At 50.4% G+C, this 23,245-nt stretch overlaps 1 protein-coding gene across 2 annotated transcripts in view; it reads right to left on the bottom strand.

The window, feature by feature from the left end:
* Nucleotides 1-23,245, bottom strand: part of LOC135998732 (protein CEPU-1) — a 285,825-nt gene that overhangs the window by 115,399 nt on the left and 147,181 nt on the right. The window lies entirely within an intron of this gene.

The following is a 23,245-nucleotide window of genomic DNA, read 5'->3' as shown; positions in this document are numbered from 1 at the left end:
GGTGGTGAGGAGGAGAGGCAGGAGCTTGCCCCTCCTGGTCCTCTGCACCTCGCAGACACACAGCATGAGCTCGAGTGGTGAATTCATCCCCAGCCGCGAGCGCGGTCCCCGCGTACTTTTTATCAGCTCATAATTTAACAAATATCGCATTTGCTTATGCCTCGCAATTCCTCCTTCCCTCCGCTAGCGGCTAAACACATTAATATTTCCAGGCACAGTTTCATGCTGGTGAGAGGTGCCGGGGAGCCATCCTCAGAGCGCAAAGTCCCGGAGCCGCCAAGCAAGTACAGAACGAGCAGGCGAGCTGCAGCTTTTGGGGTGCTGCACCCCTGGAAGCCCCCCCGAGCTGCGGCAGCCCGGCATTAGGGGAAACCGGGCCTCCCCCGCCCACTGTCCCCAATGACTTCTCCGCGACGCAGGACCTTATGCAAAAGTCCTCCCTCCATTTCCCACCGTGTGCTCTGCAGCTATTACACGGCACCACCATTCTTTTTTTTTTTTTTTTTTTTTCCCCCTGAAATCGCTGCCAACCTGAGCTGGATTCAAACTGGTGACCTAGATGTGAAAGGATCCATAGCCCGTTACTAATCCCTGGAGCCTCCGAATCCCCTGTAAACTACTGCTTAATTCACTAACTGTGCTATTTAATCTCTAAAACATTATGAGCTGTGCCGGGCAGAGGAAACACTCAATCAAATAAAGCTTTATTATTATTGTGCGCGCTGATAGGTCATATGAGAAGGGGATTGCTTTGCAAGTCACTCTACTTCTTACTCTTCTGAAGGCTCCGCTCCTTGAATTTAGCCCTGGTGGGACGTGCTGCCTCAAGTCTTATGTTTCCCCAGAGGAGACAGGAGCTTTCCCCAGCTCTTGGCAAGAGGACTTCAATCTCTGCAGCTCACTCTGCTCCACTCGGGCAGAGGAGAGGTAAATGCCAGCCTTGGGCCCGCAAATTACATGAGAGGGGGCTCGGAAACCTAAGGCAGGATGGCGACCCTGCAGGACATCACCACGCTCATCATGCAAGAGCTCGCTCTCTTGGCGAGGCCGCTCGTTTGGATGGGCAGAGACCATCTCCTGTGTCAGCAAAACCAAAGGGATTCCAATCACCACAGCCAGTTAACCTTTTAACACAGCCCAGATTGCCGGGAGCGTCTTAAATCACGAGAGAAAGCACCTGCCTACACTGAAAATGTGCGAGGCTGGGTCGGAACGTGACCTGCTGAGCAGCTTCAGCCCTTGCAAGGGCTGAATTTGGCCCACTGTTAGGAGGCCATCAGCGCTGTTTGAAAATCCCAAGGAATTTAAATCCAATATCGCCAGCTCCTGCATACTAAAGCCCAGCAGAATCCCTGGTCTATCTCCCCGTCTCCGGCTCTCCCTCTCTCGCACACATACGACGCACATATAAATCAGCCTGTCACAGCTCGTCTCTTTTCTGACAGCTGTAATTGCTTCAGACTATAAAAATATCTATAGACAATAAACACAATGCATGAAAACAGCAAAGAGAAAACGAAATCAAGATTCCTTTAAATAATTCAGTTGCTCCAGCAGCGGAGGAGCCAGCAACTGAGTCCAGCTGTGAAGGTTCAGCAGCAAGAGAAAGAGAGCTTTGTAGCCTCCTCCAGGGATGAGAGAGCCTTTTTTTCCTTCCTTGGTTTTTGACCACAGCAGAAGAAGAGTCTGCTGAACACGGCTTGCAAAGCCAGACCTATCCGAGCATGAAACGCAACCTCATGCTTTCAGCTACTTCTTTTCCTTCCTACTTATATAAAAGTATTTTTTTAAATTTTTTTTCTGTTGCGAGCAACAGGCAGGAGACAAAGAGAAAGAAGGAGCAAAGCAGAGGCACGGTCTATGTATAATATTTATCTCCGTATCTATCTCCTCCTTTCTAGCAAGGCTACAGGCCCCCTCTCCTGGCAGAGACCACAAACAGGGCAGCAGAAGCAAAGCAAGGGCTGGCATCGCTGGGGAAGAGAAGCAGCGGCAGGGATGGAGGCGGTTCGTCAGCCAGGCCAAACCCTTTTCAGCAGATATTTACTCCATTTTCTACTAAAAAAAAAAAAAAAAAAAAGATTGGACGGGGTGAAAGGTGACAGCGCCAGTTCACAGAGACTCCCGTAAACATCTTTCTGTCCTTTGCTCACATGGACCAGCCAACCGAGGCTTTCATTTTAACATTTTAAGCAAATCAGTACCCAAAAAATGGCCCCCGGGAAGAACGGTGGCGTTTGGCCCCGACCAGCATTTCCCAAGGGACCCCAGCTCCTTGTGCAAGGCTGGGGAGCCTTCCAGCAAACCAGCCTTGTGGAGCAAAACCGAGCCTAAGCATCTAATCTGCACATTTGAGTGGTCCCCAAGGCTGATAACCACATGCAAAATTGCAGTCGAGGTTCCTCTGGCAAGTAAAACAACATGATTGCCACACTTTTTTTCTGCATTCTCAGAAATAGCTAATGCAATTCTAGCATCTATTTGGCTTATAGCTGCTTGCAGGGACTGCTGATATATCCTTCCATGCAACCTGCACCTATACACCTGCCTGCAAACCTATATGCATACAGCACTACACCTCCCCGCACTGAAAGATTTCATTACTGAAAAAAAAAGTAAAAATTATTTTCAATAAGTAGGTCATGGCAAGGCAATTTGTACAGCCAGATTCTTCTTTTAATTCTTTTTCCCTTTTCACAAAGCTGATAGATGGCAATCTATAACCCCAAAGTGGAAATTTATTTTTAATCTGAAATTGCCAAATATGATCAGAAACATAATTTATGCCCAAGCCATTCTTGTTCCTTCCAAATGGAAAACATGATTTCATAACCCCATTCATGCTATCGCATACCACATTATTCCCCAATAAGCCCAGAGTTGCAAAAAAAAAAAAAAAAAGTGCTTAATTTTCTTGGCATTAGTCAGGTGAATGACACAGAGTCCGGGGGAACTTTTTCTGAATAACTACTGAGCCCTCAACGTCCACAACCATTCACCGCAGACACAAAGGCCGTTATCCCCTCGTTAACGGTGGCCCCAATTAAAACACAATGATTGCCAGCCTTACTTGGCTGAAGCCATTTTGAGCCCTTCTCTTCCCCAAAGGCATTTCTGAGCCGAGCTGGAGAAATTGCCCATTTGGGGCTGTTTCTAGGCCAGTTTTCGGAATGCGAGCAGCATCCTCGCCGGCGCTCAGCCCTCGGTCCCTGAAAACAGGCGGCGACTACCAGCGCCCTCTTCACAGGGCTTAAAAACAACACACGAGACCCCATTAATCCCCGCTAAAGATGCTATTAATATTTAACTGGCTTTTATATAAACCTACAGTAACCGTCCTATTAAATTGGAATGAAGTGTGCTTTTGGGAGCCTTCCCCTAAAGCCACGTCGGGATCCTCTGTGCTGCTGCCTTTGCACCTCGCCGTAAAAAAAAGGCACATTTTCTTTGCCCTTTAAAAAACTGCTGGGCTTGGGTTCGTCGCTCGGTGCTCAGGGGATTTTTAAGCACCGGTTAACTCTTTGCAGGGCATCCCTGGCCAAGCTGCGTTGCCTCCTGCTCGCTGCAGCCAAGGGGCTGGAGGACCAGCCGCCCTGCAAAAAAAGCCTGTTCTAAGCTGGTGCTTCAAAGCCAAAGCCGGCAAAGGATTTATCTCCCTGCAGCATCTCAAGACGTAACCCCAAACACACCACCTGAGGAGAAAGAAAGGCCAAACCACTCCACATAGCACTGCCATCCCTCGTATACACAGAGATGCACAGCAGCATCCTTGAGGATGCTCTGATGTGCGTTACAGATGCTGCAACTGGGACACGAGGCTCGGGGAGGGACGCACAGCAGTCCCCAAGGCCTGGCTTTTCCTTCAGGATTACTCCTTTCTCCCACGGTTCTCAGCGTTTTTAGCCTTTCACAACAGCCCAGCCAACACAACACACGTATTTATGAAGCGACACCTCCGTATGCGCGGCCTTAATATTAAACATCTATACAAGGAGTTAAAAAAAATTACTGAAGAGATACTAAGCCACACTGGCACAGCAAAAGTTACGAACTGAGATTGCGCCTTGGCACAAATCACTATTGGTTTTATAAAAATCTGTTTCTTGTTGCATTGTCGTGAGGTTACATTGCCATATTAACACCCCAAATACCAGCCTTTATGCTCCACATCCACGGCAGCGTTTGGTCGGCATGAATCAGGCGCCAGCTGACGACATGGGATAAAACCCTGCCATTAGCCATCTAACAGCATTTTATAAGCGCATGACATTAACCCGGCGCTCTACAACTCAATCCACTCTGCGTTTTAACAGGAGTAAGTGCGCACGGGAAGAGCAAAAAAGCTGAATAGGCTGAAAAGGAGAAGCAAGAAGGTCCACGTCCCTGGCTGGCGCTGCCCCACCACCACATCCACATCCTCTCCTCCAAATTTTCCCCAGCCAAGCCCTTTCCTACCAGAAACGACTTGGTCCATGCAAACCAGGCACCAGGAACGGAGCAGATATCTTGATACAGGCCAGGGCGTTCAACAAAAAGCAGCTTTTAAGAGCAGAGCCCCAGAAAACCCTTTTTTCAACCCACTGAGCATGCTCAGGAGCTCTCCGTGAAACCCCAGCCCACTGCAAGGTGTTCAGCATCTTGGAAAATTGGGCCCTCCTGGAGACACTAATTTGCCTTTTGCCTTTGGACCTGGATCTGTCACCTTCAAAACCAGGGTGCTGAGATACAAAAAGCTTTGCTTTCAGACTCCCAATCAGCCAAAAAAGCAGCTTCTCCAGATATATCTCAAACCCGAATACCTGCACCTTTGCAGGGACCATCTTTTGCCAACCTTGAGTCTTATTTCCCAAGCCAAGGTTGCCAAACTGCTCAGTCGCTCCTCGGAAATAAAAGCCGGGTATGCTGCTGCCTGCCTGGATCAATTTTAGTTTTGCCACTGGTCCTCTGACCCTCGCGGCGCTATGCATCCAAGAATAATATTAATAATAGTCATGCCATTAAGCAAGATGCTTGGTTTGAATCTGAAGATTTTGAGAAATGATCTCATAAATTTAATTCCCGGGGTACCATCTTTGAGCGTTAACAGGCACAGTCGCCTCTGAATTCTGGGAAATGAGCATAATTACATGGAGATCGACAAGGCACAAATGCCAAGAATTCTGTTAACCTTTAATACTGCAAAAAAACTCTCCCCTTGTAATTATCTCTTTCCTTTGTCTTAAATGTTACTGATGAATATTTAGTGGGATAAGCAAATAAAAGAAGGCTGAGGGGCGCAAGGAAGCGTAGAGTAACTCTGCAAACCTCATGGCATCCCTGGGGGTCGGGGCTGGGGGCAGAATAGGACCCTGGGTCACAAAATGTGACACCCGGGACAATGCCCACCCCCATGGTGACACACAGCTGCTGCTAACGCCAGTGGAGGGCTCTGGGGTGGGCATCAAAATCCTAATTAATTCCCAAGCGTTGTGCAAATGCACCTTTGCTCGGTTCTGCAGCGAGAACATGGAGCGACCTCGTGTCTCAGTTTCAGGCGCCCTTTCTCCAAATCCAGCTTCGTCTTGGAATAAAACTTCCTGGGCAAAAAACACATCACCTTTCAAACACATCCTCCCTAGGGCTGCAAATGGCACTGCCCTCTTGCTGCACATTGAGTCTGATGGAAAGAAGATTTTCTCCCGGCGTGAACTGCATTAATATCTGTCACCACTCTGGCATTTCTGCCTATAATGATGAAAAATATGTGCGGAGAATGCGGGGTGCTCTCAGCATCACCTCCCTCTCCATGAAGTGAAATTAGAAGCAGCTGCTCCCGTTCCTGTCCTCTTTATGGCCCCAGAGCATTAGTTCTAGAAGCTTATTATTTGGGAGATGGCATGGGGGTAACCGAGGCTCACGACCTATCCATATTCAAAATGTGCCTTGCTGCAGAGGGGGGCTCAGCTCTCCCTCCCCTGAGCTGCAGACCGGTGTAAAGGTCACTCTCTTCTTTTAATGTCGCGTCAGACCGACCGCTGCGTGAACAAGAAAAAGGAATATCTCTCCCATCGGACGAAGAAAACCCATTTCTGTCTTAGGAGGAGCGTGCCAGCACGAGGCTGTAACCACCTGCAACACCAAATGCTTTCGCATCACCGTCCGGGAGCCCTGGAAGAGGTGGAAGGAGCTTCCTCCTGGATTTGGAGATGCCCTTTTCAACAGCATCCCAACCATCCCTGTACTTGCCCCCAAATGCTGCAGGCATCCCCAGATGCAAACGCGTTGCAAATTAACCGACACCGCCCAGGCCACCGAGTTTTTGAGCTGGTCCTACCGGAGAGGTTGGGTGTTGTGGGAGAGGCTGGAACAGTCTGCAGAGCAAACTTTGCCTCCAGCCTCCAAGCGAGACCTTTGCAGCCTCTTTCCTCCTTCGTTCCAGGAGGAACGAAGCCAAAGCAGTATTTATTCACAGAGGACCGGGGAGAGAAATGAAATAAAAGAGGTTAGCTCATTAAGGACGACGCATACCCCTCCCAAGAGAGTCCTTTGCGGGCGCTGAGAGAAGGAACACGTGTCCAAGCCCAGAGCCCGGGATGTGAACAGCAGCGAGGGCTCCAAACCTCCCCAGACAGGTGACACCACAACCGACTTGGACCTGGGGTCCCAGCGGCCCCATCCACCACCCCCCAGCTCCTTCTGACCCCCGAACGCAGCAGATGTTTGCTCTCCTCCCTCCCCTCTCTCTTTTTCCATGCCTTCAACCCGAGCGAGCTCTCTAGTCTCCAAGCTGCTTTTATGCCCCTTTAAAAGGTTATAAAAGCTGCCTTTATATTCCAATAAAGGGATATAAAAACAACCTTTTTCGCAGTTCAATAAACGTGGTTAACTCTTCCCCCCCATTCATGCTGTTTTGCCTCGGCACCGTGTGCATGGGTGAGCTGCTGCAGGGCACGGAGGAGGACGGGAATTTGGGTATCACACCCCAAAGCATGGGACAACAGAGCATTCCAAGGGACGGGGACCAAGGCAGGTCTGATGCCAAGCAGAGACGGGCATCACAACCTGAGCTGCTGCCTGAAAACCAGAGAGACGAGGCTACAGCAACTCTTCACCACACACCCTGTGCTGGCGCATTTACTCCAAAGAAAACATCTCCTGCAAGCTGGTTTGGGTCCAAGCGAGGGCTGTGCTGTGGCAGGACAAAAATTTGAAGTCCAAGCGACGGGCTATATACACCAAGAGGCGAGCAGATGCCCGGGAGGGTTTTGCCTCTTCTGGTGAAGCTCCCTTGGACATAAGCGATGATGAATTGCAGTCATCCTGCTCAGCATCCTTGCACAGCACCTAGGACCATGCCACCTTTCCTCCTTGGTGACAAGGGACAGGTCGCTTCACCGCTCGCTGGCAACCCCCTGCTCTTTGCAACATCCATTTAGACCTTACGGACCGCGGGTCAGGGACCGTCCCTTGCAGGGCATCAGTGCCACGCGTAGCGTGACGGGATCCTGCTCCCTGCCACAGCCTTCAGACACGGCTTTAATTATTATTTACTGTTTGCACTCGCAATCGCTCTTCCTCAAAACACTCCTCTTTCCTTGGAAAAGGATCTAAACCCGTCCTACCGCCTGCCCAACAGCCACTCCGGGGCACTAAAACAAGGAGGTTTATTATTTTTTGGTGACAGCCTGTTCTGCAAAGTGAACGCAGCTTGTATGAATCAAGCCGCCTCGGATTCCATACATCACTCCCCGGCATCACCACCACAAAGGGCAGGAGGGGGTTCGGCTGCCGGTGTTTATTGGCCGTGATCTATCGGCGATCAGGATGCTGTGGGGCGCTGGGACCGCGGCTGCTGCCGCGATGCTGTCGGAGGAAGAGGAGTGGGGGAGATTCGAGTCCATAAATAAGCCGCGCCTGGCGCAAGCAGCTATCAGGAGCAAAAATTTAAGCCCAGCACCAAGGCACTGAGAACTTTCCAGTCTGTGCCCCAACTCCCTGGCATAATTTATCCCCTCCCTGCCCCTCCGTGTGTGTCATGGGATGGGGACCCAACTCTGGCCAGGTTAGAAAAATCTTTCATGCTTACTCCTCGCCCCCCCAGCTCACTCCTCCACACCCCAGCAGGCAGGCTGAGCCCTCCCTGCCACCGCTAGCTAATTAATCCAGCTAATTGCCTTTACCAGGCTCCTCTTTGAAGGCTGGAGGAGAATGATGAGGGCAAAGGGAGAGGCTGAGCTCCCCGGGGAATTCAGAAGTGTTTACAGTCCCTGGCACCAGAAAATCCATACTCATCTTGGCTCCAGGAGGCAGGGCTGCCCTCCCACGCTCCTATTAGCAATTTCCAATCATCTTTTATTAGAGCCACATTGATTTGCTGCTCATTTCGGTGGGAACGAAGGCCTAAGAGCCTCAACCCGCTCTCAGCCAAGGAACCCAGGCGCGGAGCCGATGGTGCCGGTGGGAGAGTGATGGGCTGGGATGCTGAAGCTGAGCAGCCGTCACAAAACAGCCTTGCACATCCCTCAGTGTCTTTTCCGCAGCCATTTGGTCCATGTGGTAGAGGGACCAAGGGCTGAAGGCTCCTCCTGAGCTTTCTGTAGGGGGCTAAGGAGGGGAATTTGCACTGTACTCTTTATCTAGCAGGGGTTTGGGGAGCCCTGTCCCTGCCTGCTGGGAGATGTTCCCTGAATCCCACATCCCAAAACCTGCAGAGCAGTTTGGGGCCAGCTGTTACCCCCCAGGAGAAACAGGCTCTGAACGCTACGCTCCTGTTTCCAAGCAAACATCTCCAAGTAGCTTGTGAAACACAAATTCTGTTAGGAATCGTCTGAATATTTTGTTCCGATAATGCCACAACAGCAGCGTATGCATTAGCACACACAGCGCACGCAAAGGAGTATTTGAATATCAAAACAAAGCGAACTTACAGGGGTTTGTGCTTTTTTTTTCAGCCCCTCTTGGCAAAGTCATCACGGCAAGTTTTCAGTTTCCAACTATTTGCATTGCAGCTTTTTTCCATGCATGTCCCTGCTGTCATCAAACCTGCTGCTCTCTGCACCCCGTGTCCTCAGATAACCCGAGACGCACAGACACGGGTACAAAAGGACCTCGGAGACGCTGGGGAGGGGACCCCATCACAGCACCCACCTCATCCCAGCACAGCACCCACCTCCCCAGCAGACCAAGAAGGGAGGATGCACTAAACCCCACAATTTCGTTGCATTTAAACTTAATTATATATATTAAAAAAAAAAAAAAAAAGACACTCGCATTTAGAGAGCAAAACCAGTACATTAAACAGCCCAGGAAAAATTAAAATGGGAGAGCCGATTCAGCTCACAAATGCCTGCGGTGAGGTGGATGAAAGCCAAGGGCTGCAAGCCTTGGATGTGCCTCACTTCAGACGGCAACGGGAGAAAATACAGACGCTCTGAACCCCTGCCCCAGATCTGCCAGCACAGAAACTTTAACTTTGCTTTGAACCAGGCAACTGAATTATCTCCCTGGGAAGCGGCCACCCCCGGGCAGCGCCGGGGACGCGCAGGATGGTCCCTCGCTGGGGCGGACGGCGGAGGGTGGTGGCCGAGGCGATGCTGCAGGTGTGACTGTCACCGAGCTGCTGGGGCCACCGTGCTCAGGACCCTGCGTTAAGGGCAGAGGGAGCTCTCCTGAAATTTTGCCCTGCATCGAGATGCTGTGGTGAGCCCGGTGCCCATTGCCAGGTGGACTTTGCCACCTTTTTGCTCCAAACACAGCTCTGATGCCAATTACAACCACATAATGAGCAAATTGCATCTGATCCAGAGGGCCTGAGAGCAGCAGCTCTTCAGCTTTGAGATGGTCTTCATATTATTTAAGGATCCGCTGCCCATTTTCTCCCTTCTTGCCTTTTTGGTTTTTTCTGTATACCTCCAGGCAGTCGGGGAAGAGAACAGGGAGATGAAACCTGGAACACGACAAGATGTGAAACCCTATAACAAGCACATTCGATTCCCCCTTCTCTCCCCATCAGGAGACATGGGTGCCCCACACCAAACAAAGATTGTAGGACTTTTGTCCCACACTGAAATTGGGCTGTTAAAGCCCTTGCTGGCACCCGCCATGACTTTGGACTGGCATCGGCGCGCAGCTAGCAAACGAAGCCGGGCCAAATTTCTCCCTGGCGTAGCTTAATTAAAGTCAATGATGTTACACCAGGGAGGAACCTGGCCCACTGTCCCGAGCTGGAGTCCACAACAAGTCCAGCTGGCAGCTCGGTGGTGGCAAGAAGGTTCTCTGGCACCGGGAATGGCACTGGGAACTGTATTTCGGCATTTGCGAGTGGGAGACACGCTCAATAAACACAGCACTAAGTAAACCAGATCCGTAATAAATAACAAAACCCCAGTGTTGCGCCTCTTGCAAATGCTGCGGAGAACCGGACCAAATTGTCCTCCCAGCTCCCAGGAGCGGTGGGGACATTTCATTAGTCCTATTACGCTGACAGGGAAAGAGTCACTGGGAGCTTAATAATAATAAAAATCCATTATGTTACAGCGCTCGTCATCTGTGTATTTCAAAGAGTTTCAAAAAGGCAGGAAAATGGCTATGCTCGTTTTAATGGAGATGCACGAGGGGGTCAGCAATTAGCTTCGGGTCGCTCGTCAAGCCGGACCCAAAGTTTGCTGAGCGGTGCCACCAAGCTGGGCTGATGGGCTCAAAGCCACGAAAAGGATGGATGGAGCAAACTGCGGCTTCCCCGCCTTTAATCCAAGGAGGTTTGTGCCTGGCTGGAGGGATCTGCTAAAGCTCAGCTCCGTCTGCCCAACCCGACCTGTGCCAAAAGACCCAGGGGAGGTCCCAAAAAACTTGACCGTGGTTCTACGCTACCAGCGTGAGAGATGCAATTACCCAGCGATCGCGGGATGATTGCACAGCGGCTCCGCTTTCCACACCTGCAATTTCCACCGCACTCACACAACTTTCGAGGCTTAGCTCCACGGCGGCAAATTAATTAGAGTGTAAATGCAGTATCGGTGGTGTCGCCAAATGCTAAAAAACACACAGCCATGGTGACCAGGAAGCCGAAGCCACAATTGTGGAGATGTAGGTAACCTTAGAGCTGAAATACGGAGAAATTCCACTTATAGGGAACTAGTGGGTGGTGGGGGGGTTACTCAAAAGCCTTACCACGGTGTAATTACACTGTGTTCGTCAGGTAATTACAGCCCCGCTATTATATACTGCAACCCTCCATTTTGTGCCCAATCCCATAAGGCAGATTCCGAGGGATAAAATGCAGCAGAAAAAGACACCTGACTCTTGCAAGAAGGAAAGATGGACATGGATTGACATGGGCAGCAAAAGGAGAGGAGGATGCAGAGACATCACAAATGTCCAGAGCATCCCCCGGGCACAGAGACCCTCCGATGCTCCAGGGATCCTGACCATACGAGAGCTGAGCTCAGTTGACTGGGGTCTATCAAGGAGGTATAAGCATTCATCAAAAGCCAATCTGCTTTTGAGAAGCAGAAAAAGAGGTTACTTCGGATTAATTTTTCACTTCAGAAGCTTTATGGGTTGAGTTCTGAAACTGTCAGGTCGAGACGCTTCAATCTTTTCTTAACGAAAAGCTCGAGCGCTGGTTCAAAATGCCTCTCTGTTTAGGTTGTCAGGTAATTTGTACGCAAACATTTAAATTAAAATTTTCTGTTGGCTCATCTTTTTTTGGGGGGGTGGGGGGAAGGGGAAAGAAGTCAATTTGGAGCTTTTGTTTATTTCTCAACTTCTGAAATTTTGATTCTTCAGGATTGGACAGGCTGGGGGGGAAGGAAACCCCCATTGCAGAGAGAACATCCAGTCCCAGCTAAAGGGACAAATTCACCCCTACAGCCCCTGCCCCGGGTCACATCTGAGCACATTGTGGTCCTTAAGGCATTTTTCTTGGCACCACCATCCTTTTCTCCTCTGACACAGGGATGGAAGGACAAGCCATCCGCAACACAGGAGGCCAACCCGAACAGAGGACAGGCCACAAGGCTGGGTAAATATCCAGCTGATTAACTCCCACCCAGCTCTGTCAGGTCCCATTTGGATCCCCGGTGCTGCGAGAGCTTATTTAAAATTAACTCGGGTTACTCGAGCAGCCCAGTCCCAGCCGGGCAGACAGATCCGATGTGACTTACAGGTCCCCCCGCTGCTCCGAATCTCCACCCGATCTTATTCGTCTGGTGCTGTTTGCATTTGCATTTCCACTCGCTCGCGAGGCGGCGGATGGGAAGATGCGGGCACAGGAGGGGATGCGAGGTACCGTATCCGCGGCGTAATTCAGCAAGGGCTCCCAATAACCCAAACCCTTTTTCTCACACAGCACGTCACCGCAACGCCAGACTATTCCCCCGGCGCTCTGAAAACATTTATGCAGAGGAGACGCGAGGGCGTGAAAATACAATCAGATGGGACACAAACTGTGCTTTTGCTCTTTTTTTCTTTTTTTCCTCCTTTCTTTGTTTTAAGTCTAGCAGGGCCAAATTCTTTACAATCTGCTCCTGCAGAAGCCGTGCAGAATTTGTGGAACAAAGCATCACCGCAATTACGGAGGAGAGAAAATCCCCACGGGATGCGAGATGACATCCCCAAGGAGCAAATTCTGCATTTTTATCCACGTGGACCAGCTCTAGTCCCTCTGGGTGCAGTTTCACCCAGTGAAATCCATCTTTTGCAAGGTGCGAGCACTCCTACCATGGGAAATAAGGGCTGAGCTATCGCAGGAATGGCTTCCCCAGCCGCATTAGGGGCTCGGCTAAGCCATGAAGCCCGAAAGTTGATTGTATCTTTCATTAGGAATGACTGAACGATGTTTTTAAAGTGGAAAATGAACTCGCAGCTAAGAGGAAACAGTTTCTTGGCGAGGCCACCGAGTAGGTTCCCCACGGAATAGATGCGGTTGTGAGAGTCAAAATTAAATTGATATTAGAAAATTTCCTGAGGGGGAAAAAAAAAGTCATACGCTGCCTGCAGAAAATGTATGTCACAGAGAACTGGCGAGAAAATGGAAATCCACTGAAACTCAAACATATATATATTTTTTTAAATGAAAAAAAAGGAAACTCCCATAACTTCCCCATCTCAGCAGAAATTCCCAAAAACTAAGATTTCCATGGAATGATTTTTTTTTTCCTTGGAAGTACCATTTCAGCTAATGCAAGACAGACATTTCAGCTAGCTCCCAGCTCCTGGAAGCATCCCATGGGTTTGACAAACTCCCTTGAGGTGGGACACAACAGGGTAAGTTGCCTCCCAGGGGGAGGCAAGCCAGGCACCATATCTAGATTTAGATGTTCCAATGGAAAAAATCAATTTATCTCGAAAAAACGGATGCTGTGCCAAGAAACCATGTCGTTTTCACAATAAAGGTGCTTTTTTGGGGTAAACTTGCTTCAATGGAAGAGTTTCAAAGGTGGTTTTCTCCATCCTTACTCGTCATACCCTGATGTGCATTTGGCAATGGGTAAATGGGGGCAAAATGAAAAGTGAGGAGCACACTGAGTGGGTGGAGACACAAAAATCTCTCATGCATCAGCATCTCTCATCTACCTCCAACCTGCCAAAAGCACCGGGAGCTCGCATGCTGCAATTTGCATTCGCAGGGAGCGCGGGGACCGCTCCAGATGGATTCACAAGGGGATCCTTCAGATCAGATTAACCCAGAGCCGCCGATGGCGACAGCTCCTCTGCTGCGCTGTCGCCTGCTAACGATTCCCTGTAATGGCCTCTGAAAAGGAACACACGTTCCTTTGGCATTTCTGCACCCCTCGGTCCATGGAAAGGAAGATGTTCCTTGGGGCGAGCTGGAAGGATGCTGCCAGCACCCCCTTGTCCTCACCAGGGGTCATCCCACCCACCAACATGGGGACACAACCATCCAGCTTCAGCACTGCTTTAAATGCCATCTCGCCTTTGCCTATCACTGATTTTCCTAAATAAAAAAAGGGATGAGTGAGTTGGAGCTCCTTGCACCTCCCCAGCTCCCTTCCAAACCTGTGGTCCAGGACACTCCTTCCCATCACTACAACCCAAGCCCCTTCAAAACCCTGCCTGGGAGCACCTCCATACCTCCAACACTCCAAGGTAGACACCCCAAACCTTCATTTTGACATCTAAAATAACAACGGTCGTAATGAAGACAGGCTGGTTTTATTAGCCTGCAAGTTCCCATCGTATTTCTGTGCCTTTTTTTTCTGCATCTCCAAGCTGCTGCTCAACAAAAGCCCGTATTCCTGTGCAATTGCATGGTGCCAGTAACATTAAGAAAAGCATCAAGTCTGATGAGACCTACGAGACCTGCAGTAAAAACAGAAGGGCTGGTAGCACTGTGCGTATCATCTGCTGCCAGCAACGTCCTCCACACCTTCCTGCTGTCCAAGCTGGTATCGAAAGGGGTCATGGCACCATCAGGGAGCCCCAAGCCACCCACTGATCTCAGCTTTAACAGCACCATCGCCAAATCAGCCCTCGGAGCACACAGACCCCAAAGACGTGCTCCCAAAGGCAGCTTGTGCAAATCCGCGAGAGGCTGCAAAGGGAAAAAATCAGAGGCAAAGAGGAGCCAGGACCTCCAGAGTCCAGGCTGCGAGAGGGAAGCTAATAAAAAAGCATCATCCCTTCGCAGACAGTGAATTGTTGCTTAGACCCGAGGATCACAGACAGCTTCTCGTCTTAAGGGGAGCAGTCAAACGAAGAGATTTCCCAGCCATTAAGCCGAGCTATAAAGTGCTGGCAGTAAAGTAGGGTAGAGTGGAATTTATCATGGCACCGCACAGACCGTGGGGCCAGGAGAGAGCCGGTTTGGGTCAACGGCTTGACCTCTCGCATTGTCTAAAGATCCTTCCCTTCATCATCCCCATTAACATTTCATCTCCCTCACTGCCAGCCGGCGCCTGCGCTCCCTCCCCGGGGACTCTCCCCCTTCATCAGGCACTTTCTTAAAAGCCAGGCAGAAAAACTTTCCCTTCCTTAGCTCCAAGGCCGCTGCTCCTTGTCCTACCACCTTTGGAGACCATGAATAATTCCATTTCCTTATTGCCAACCCTGCCTGGAAGGTATTTATAGGCTGTGATCACCTCCCACCTCCTCAGGAGACTTCTCCTTGGCTAGACTATGATTTAGCATCAGAGCCGGGCACAGCCCAGCCTTGCGATGCGCATGTCCGGCGAAGCCACCTCCCCAGCTTCTCTATTAACTACCAGGGAAGGAATTTCATCCTGACAATGATTTTTTCTTTTTTTTTTTTTTTCCTTAGATTTTTGTAGGAATCATCTCGCTCCTCCCAGGCAGCAACACAGATTTAAGGTTCTCTTTGCTCACGATCTTAAATAAGCGAATAGATTTAAAAAAAAAAAAAAAAATAATAATAACATGCAGCCAGCATGGGAAATTTGGGGCCAGTGCTTTGCAGTCAGGGGTGGCAAAAATTCCTCCCGACCCCTGTGATCTGACACCTCATCTGTTTAACTAATATAAGGCAGGTTTTCGTTTGGGATCAGTGACCTTGTTTAGACCCGAACCAACCAAGCCCAGCAAGAGCTGGATGTTTTCTTGGTGGCGGTTGGTTGGAGTTATTCTCATTTCTGCCTTTTTCTGTTTCCTAGCAGAGGCAAGGCAGAGACAGCAGAATAACCACCGGGATGACAATTCCCAGGACGATTCCTGCCTCGTATCAGAGGAGCCAAAACGCACAGATGAAAACTCTGCAAATGTTTTGCAAGGGAACCAAAGCCCTTTTGAAGGTGGCTGATTTCCCAGCGCAAACATTTCATCTAGCCCTGCGAGTTCTCTGCAAAACAGTGCGAGCCCCACAAAACTGAACAAAAAATCAACCCAAAAACTGTCAAAACATTGTCAAGGAGGCTGAAATTTTCTGGTTGTTTAAAAAGATGCCACCAGCACCTGCCTGCCCAGCAGACTGTGCGTGTAAACCAGGCAGTTGGTTTTTCTGCGTTCTCCACGCAATACCCAAGCGGTTGCTGCTGCCCAGCGCTCTTCGCTCAAGGGACAGCACGAGGTCACCTGTCTTGCACAGGGAACAACATCCCTGGCAGTGGCATCGCTCTGCAAAAGCTCCTTCACTTAATAAATGGTCACAACCCTACCGAGCCCATTGCATCCAGGAGAGAAAGCCCGCGGGTGCAATTGAGTCCGGTCCAGCCATGTCACTTGGCTAATGACCATCTTCTCTCCAGCCATTAATTTTTTGAGGAGTCTGGAAGAATTTACCCTCACCTGGGGTTGGCTTGTCTTGAGATTGCTTGTTCCAGAAAGGAGGAGACAGTGCTCAAAGGGGGACAGCCCGTCCTCACCCACATCTCCAACACGAAGCACCCGACCCTGCTGCACTCAGAAAACACCTGATGCCGCTGCATTGAACCTTCCTGCTCCCAAATATGATGAACTCGATGCCGCGCTGCTTTCTCCTCCCTGCCTGGCTGCTTTCCACCCTCTCCCCCTTCCCTTACACACTCCCGACTGCCGCCTCTCCTGCTGTCCCCAGGACCCCCCGGTCCCCACAGCCCTGATTCTGCTGCCCGGCGGTGCAGATGGCTGCAGGGAGCCTGGGGGAGGCTTTGCCGTTTCCATCCCTGCAGCAACCAGCCGTCTCGCCCCGTTTCCTCCTCTCCACCTGGCTGCTCCGCCGGCCCGGCTTCTGCCAAGAGCAGCGAGGCGAGGGGAGCGGGAGGAGAATCGGATGGATGGGCAGCAACTGTCAGCAGAGCCAGCATCGCGCAGACACACCGGACAAGTTCCTAGGGGCCCCTGCCAGCTCTGGACCCCATGGGCTCCCGGCTATTCCTCCTACCCCATCCCCTTGCCCTTGGCATGCTCAAGCAGCAAGCATCACGCTGTGGCACCAGCCTTTGCAAGGAGCAAGAAAATCAAACCGCTGGACCACTCTCAGGAGGAATATGGATGTTAGCGCACGCTCCTGGCTCGCTTGCCAGGCTCAAACCAGGGTTTAGCTAGAGCTAGCCCACTGCAGATTGATAGTGATGCTGGCAGGGGCTGTATGTGCAAAACAAGCAGCACACGACCTATTCTCGCATCCAAACTCTCCAGACATATCCACCCCAAGCTGCTGCCCATCCCCTCCAGCCCCCACCTGCCCTCTCTCCGTTTCCAGCAGCCGGTTAGAAAAGCCAGCTGGGAGGGAGGGATGGAGGGAGCTGCTGCTTTTCGACAAAGCCAAAACACAGCTACAACACTTATGAGCTTCCTCTCCCCATGCGAGTGCTGAGTGGAGGGTTGGTACCTGGGTGCACCAGGCTGGGGGCTGATAAGATGCATCACCTAATTTGCACTAATGGTCCCAGAAAGGCTGGGAGTGCTCTCCAGAGAAGAATGCACTTGAGCAATAACCTAAATAGACAAGCATTTCCAAGCAAAAAGTCCTCAAGGAGGGAAAGAGAAGCCCTACAGTTGAGTTTCTCTCCCCACCTGCAGAGAAACTTGGCAGGGGATGTTGGAAAAGAGCTGCTCAGGCAGGGAAAAGCATCGGATCTGCAATCTGGGGAGCAGCTCTTGGAAAAGGCCGGATCGCGGCTGGATGTCCAGCCCCACTTTCGGAGCCCGCTTGGACAGACTGACAGCAGCCCAGAGCGCGCTTGGCTCCATCATCAGCCCAAAGCAAAAAAAGAAAAAAGTCATCCCATCTGTGCCGCGACAGGTTGATATAGAGGGCAAAATGCCTAAGTAAAATTCCACAACAGGGCATTAAAAAGATGTAATAAAATATACACGAGTTATTAAATATTGTCATCAAGACGAACCATAAATCAGGGATTTTATGGTTTCTGATTATAAATTCCATTTATTCTGTGAGCGTTTAAAGAAAGAAAAATGGAGGCTCGGTAAAGATTTAAGCCCAGCCATGATGCTGCTGATATTTCACTGTTGCTTGTGGATGTCACGTCTGTGGGAGCCCAGTGTTGGGTGCACAGAGATGCCTGGAAGGATCCTCTCACCAGGCAGCCTGGGACGGCTCAGCATCCTTACAGACACAACTACAGGTGCTGCTGCCCGTGCAAACATGTGAGATGCAGCTGACTTTTGCAGAGCGAGAAATTGGCATCACTTTGGGGAAGGGAAGGACAAAACTGGTGAGCATACATGGTAAACACTACCGTTTGTTCCCCCTTCAAATATCAAGTGAAAGAGCAAAGAAATTGCTTTCTTGGAAAGACTTGAGGGTTCAAATAAATTCTCAAGTATCATTCACTAGTGCTCCCCATGGCCATCTCAGCAGGACAGTGATGCTCCTTGAAGAAGGTGCTCACTCCAAATTCAGTATTTCCTATATTGAATGCCCATTCCCACTTTTCAGCATCATGAAACAGCATTAGATGTTCCTTCTCCAACCCTAAAACTGGTCGACTCGGTCCCCAAACTGTATTTTTCAGCTGAAAACCTGGCAGATACGCGTGTGATGTACAGCTTCGCACGGGCTATTTCCGTTCACATTAATCCCTTCGCCATCCTATTGCACTTCATTTGCACAGAGACCAAAAGCCCACGGAGGCAGAACCATAATCCTGGCAGTTAAACCCCATTTCTCAGATCAGCTGGGTGGAAGGGAGACCACGGGGCAGATCCTGTTTAATTAGGGCTCATAAAACCAGTTCAGTACCGCACCAGAGAGTGGGACTGATTTGCAGCTGCCTTTAAAACTGAGCAGGGTTACTGCTTCAGCAGTTTTCCCAGCCGGTTTTATGGATGCAACAATAAAGCAGAAGAAAAGTTTGCGCGTCGAGAGTTTTAGTGCCGAAGCATCTGATAACGTCACGGCAGCTTATTGCGGGATGCAGGGAAGGAGAGGGGTGGGATGGGGAGCAGAGCCGTGGGAGGGAGGCAAACCCAGCCTTGCTGAGCTACAGCAGCTTCTCAACGGGAAGACAAGACATGCTTAAAATGAGCTTCGCCATATTTCCAAATAGCCTGTGCGAAGGTTTATATCCTTCCAGATGAAGCGATGATGAGCTGCCAGGCCCGGGAGCTGCTGGTCTGGATTTATCTGCTCGTTGGGGAGCAGCCCCGGTGCTGATGTGGTTGGGGTTTATGAGGTGACCCCAGCAAACCAGGGGAAAAACACCAGGAAATATCATCAATACCTATTAAATTAGGATTTTTTAATTTTTTTTTTTTAGTTACCGGGTATAAATGCTGCCTCCTCCCTCCCAAACATCACAGATTGCACCTGTACTGCACTTTCCAGCCCATTGCACAGCACCAGGCGAGCTCTCCGTCTCACAGAGCAGCTGTTTGCAGAGGCACGAGCAGGGATGAGCTTATTCCTGATGTTGGGATGAGCTTATTCCTGATACTGGGATGAGCTTATTCCTGATGCTGAGCCCCCAGCAAACAGCCCGACCCCTGCACCGTGGGAGCTGCTTATCTGGGAGAGCAAAACAACAGGCAAAGCAATCCAGGTGGGCACTTGGAAAAGATGGGCTGGTAGATCAGGGAAACGAGGGGAGAAGAAATAGCACGGAGGGTTTCTGGGGTACGAAAATAATCAGAAGATGAAAACCTCCCTTGATGCCTGTAGTCAGCCAGGGCAAATTGGTGCTTCGCTCCCTGCCTCGCCAGCCGTGGCTTTGGGTAAAAATTTCATGAAGCAAGCTTTATGCAAGAAAAAGGCCAATTAAAAAAAAAAAAACAACCAAACAACAAAAAAACAGGGCAAGTTGTAAGGAAAAAGAAGAACAGAGCGAGACTGATGGGGTCAGGGCACTGTTAGGGATGTCAATACCCATCACTCACCAGTAACCTTTCTGTAACTCCTGACCCAGCAGTGGCTGTCGCGAAACCGCAGCAAAATTAAAACAGAAACGAAGCAGCGTTATGTCCCGATGAGAGGAGGCAGCAGCTGACAGGCGAGGTAAGGGCCTGACGTGCAGACAGGAAAGGGGCAGGGGGCTGGTCCTGCCAACCTGCGCTCCCGGGAAAAGTGCCAGGGATGCAGGATGCTGCGGGTTGGGTACGTGCTGCTTGGCACAGGGGAGGAGAGGCCACTCGGTTGGGCTGACAGCAGCGGGCTGGCGGAGGTGAGCATCCCCCCCGGGGACAGAGGATACTGCCATAGAAGGAGCAAAAAAAAAAAAGCAGCAAACCTCCCTGTGCAGGGCTGGAGCTGCAGCGCTGCCCTCCCCTGTCCTCCTGCCCCCTGCTCTGTGTGCAAATTTGAAGCGTGTTGCAGATACGGGCTGACCTTTACAGTACGCACGGAAAGGCAAAAAGGAGAGCTGGAAATGCGCAGAAGGGAAAAATATGCCTTGCAATGGAAAACAGACTGTGAGCATCCCAGCTGGCAGAACCAGGGAGATGGGTGAGGAGGGGTCTCTGGCCCAGGATCAGTCCCCTACCAAACCCAAATCTTTATTTCAATGCCTTTCTCATCCCCAAGGGGATGTCCCAAGGGCAGGCCCTGAGTGGCTTTAGCCCAAAAGCCCATGAGACCAGGTTTTCTGCCAAGCAGCCCCACTGTCACCCTCACTGCACTCCTCCAGAGCTTTGAAATCTAGCAAGGGGCAAAGCATCAAGCCTCATCAGAAGGGTTGCCCTCGTTGAGAAGCATCCTTAAGGCTTGTTTGCAACGACATCTCAGTGATTTAATCAGCCACGGGTAGAGGTATTGATGGAGGTGAATTCCCCAGGCCAGCTTACGGAGCAGATCGTGGCCAGCAGACCGTGGCCAAGCCTCTCCAGCACGCGTTGGCCCACCTCACGCAGCACACAGTGTCCTTCTCCCTCTCCATCACACAGACACCTGCCTTTCTGCTTCACCACCCGCTCCGCCAGCCTGCCATTGTGAAACAGAGAGGACAAGCGCATCCCCTCCCCGTGCCAGCAGCTTGTTTGTTGGTTTGTGCTTTGCCACACCAGGCACAGCCCCAGCCGAGGAAAAAGCAATGCAGGGGGAAGGCAATCAGGCAAACTGCTGGAGATGCTCTCGCACACACAAAACAGCAGCAAAACCCACGGGGAACCCACGGACACATGTGTATGGCGAGGACGCGCGGGCTCCTGGCGTCCGCCCTTCCCCATCATGGAATTTTTGGCTTTAATTTGGGCTGGAGCGAGGGTTCCTTGGCACGACCATCCCTCCATCTCCCAGCCCAGCAGCGGCATGCGGGATCGGCTCAGGCTCCTCTCTGCAAGACGTCCAGGAGCTGAGACAGAGCCGATCCATCTTCCCCGCTGAAAAGAGTGTAAACAACTCAGCTGCAGGCCCCGAGTGCAAGAGAGGACACGCAGTCGGAAATTTTAAGGGCCAATTTACTAGGTAATTTACTAAACACGCTAATAATTGACATTGCGAGCACCATACCGCTGTCCCCAGCTCCTGCCTAATACCCGTGGCAAGAGGGAGAGAACAGCTTTCCCCGTCCTCGCCGCTCCGCAGAGCCTCCTCTGCCAGACATGAGCCCGTTCGCCATCTGGGCAGCCTCGCTCCGCTCCATCCCACCCAACACAACAGCAACCCTGGCAAAAAACCCCTCTCCCCATTAGTATGCATATTTCCCAGTACTGATTTCACCTAGGGATCTTTGCGAGGGAAGGGTGTGTTGTAATTACCACCTCTTCCCTCGCTGTAATTAAAGGCAAACTGAAGGGAGTTCTGCCCAGTCTCCGAGTTTCCCCTGAAGCTTTTCCCTGTGCCAAAAAAAATCTCTGCGAGAAAACTCCCAGCAGCTCCTTGGAAAAAAAAAAAAAAGCAGCAGCTCAGACTGGAATTGCAACCTGGTTTGGATTACAGTAGTTAAACGAAGCTTCTCATCCAGCCAAGAGGAAAGAAATGGTGTCCAGGTATCCCACATCCTTTAGCAACAGCTTCAGGAGGGGATGAACTCCTCTCTGGCAGGAGCATGGGTCACCAAGTTAGACCTGACACCTACAAGTTAAGCGACTGAGCCTGGATGTGGTGAACCCAGCCTATGTTGCCATCAGTAATGGCATCTTTACATCAGTGGAAGTTGAATATTCAACCCTAGGAGATGTTCAGCTGACCATCCCAGGTCTCTTAACCCCTGCGCAGATGGGAGGGATGTGGGATGTTTGGTCAGAAATGCCGTTTTGTTGAAATTTAAAACTTCCCATGGGAACATGACAATTTTGACAAAACCGCACTTGTGCTTTTACTGACCATGATTCACCTCTTTTTATTTCCAGGCACCTTTGCTGATTCTTAGTGGTTTCTATTCTCATCTAGCAAGCCTTTCGGACAGACACGTTGCACATGGGACCAGCTTGCCCCCTGCTCCTCCCCACAGCAAAACCCCATTTCCAAGTCAGGAAAATCCAATTCAAAATTCAAAACCCAGCTCAAAATTCAAAACTCAATTCAAAAGTAACACAAATATTGACATCGATTCAAAATCCTAAGCACTATTGATAGTAGTTTCTCATGGTGCTCAAAGGACCAGTGAGCATGTTTGCATTTATTTCTGTCCTGCACTCAGCTGCATCTACACGTTAGAGAAAAGGATGAAAATCTGACGAGCAGTAAATGACTCCGAGTGCTCAAAGGTACAGGGGTTTAAAGAGCCCTCTCAATCACTCTCTCAAGAAAAACCCCAAATAAAAACCTCCTGGGCTCCTCAAAGGCATTTTGTGTTGAGCATCTTCAGCCTGAAAATCCCTCAAAACTCGTCACTTAGGGCAACCTGGGTCACAATTTGCAATTAATCATTCACTTGATTAATTTTGCCTCCTTTTCTGCTGGCGTGCAGCCTGCGAGTCCCTACAGGCACGGTGTAATTACTCGGCGGGTGGGCTGCAAGCACGGCGAGTCAGAGCGATGCCATCACGACCAGCCCAAGAAACCAAAGAGCAAATCATCCACATCCGTGCTGCCTGGACGGGATGGACGGCACGGACACAAGGTTAAAACTCTTGCCCAAAATGCTTGGGCAAGAGTCTGGCTTAACAAATTCCTCTGCTGGGTGTAAATGACACGGCTGAGACATCGCTTTGCCCATCCCTCTTTATCTTCACTATCACAAGATGCTCAGCGCTACACCTCTCTCTCCAATGAACCAGCAAAACATTCCTTTAAAGGGTTTTTTTCCTAGGTGGTGGTGGTTTTCTTTCGTTTTCTTCCATTAGGAGCCACGTTCATTAGCAAAATATCAGAAACCTCTGGGGCAGCTTGTGCTTCTAAATCATTTTCCAAATGTATAATGAGCCAGGAGTAAATTTTTTTAGGGTGAATTTAATTGACCTTTGCAGTGGCATT

Source organism: Caloenas nicobarica, chromosome 26 (genome assembly GCF_036013445.1).
Source record: "Caloenas nicobarica isolate bCalNic1 chromosome 26, bCalNic1.hap1, whole genome shotgun sequence".
Classification (NCBI taxonomy): domain Eukaryota; kingdom Metazoa; phylum Chordata; class Aves; order Columbiformes; family Columbidae; genus Caloenas; species Caloenas nicobarica.
Note: the sequence above shows the minus strand (reverse complement) of the source record. Positions and strands in the feature narration are given on the sequence as shown.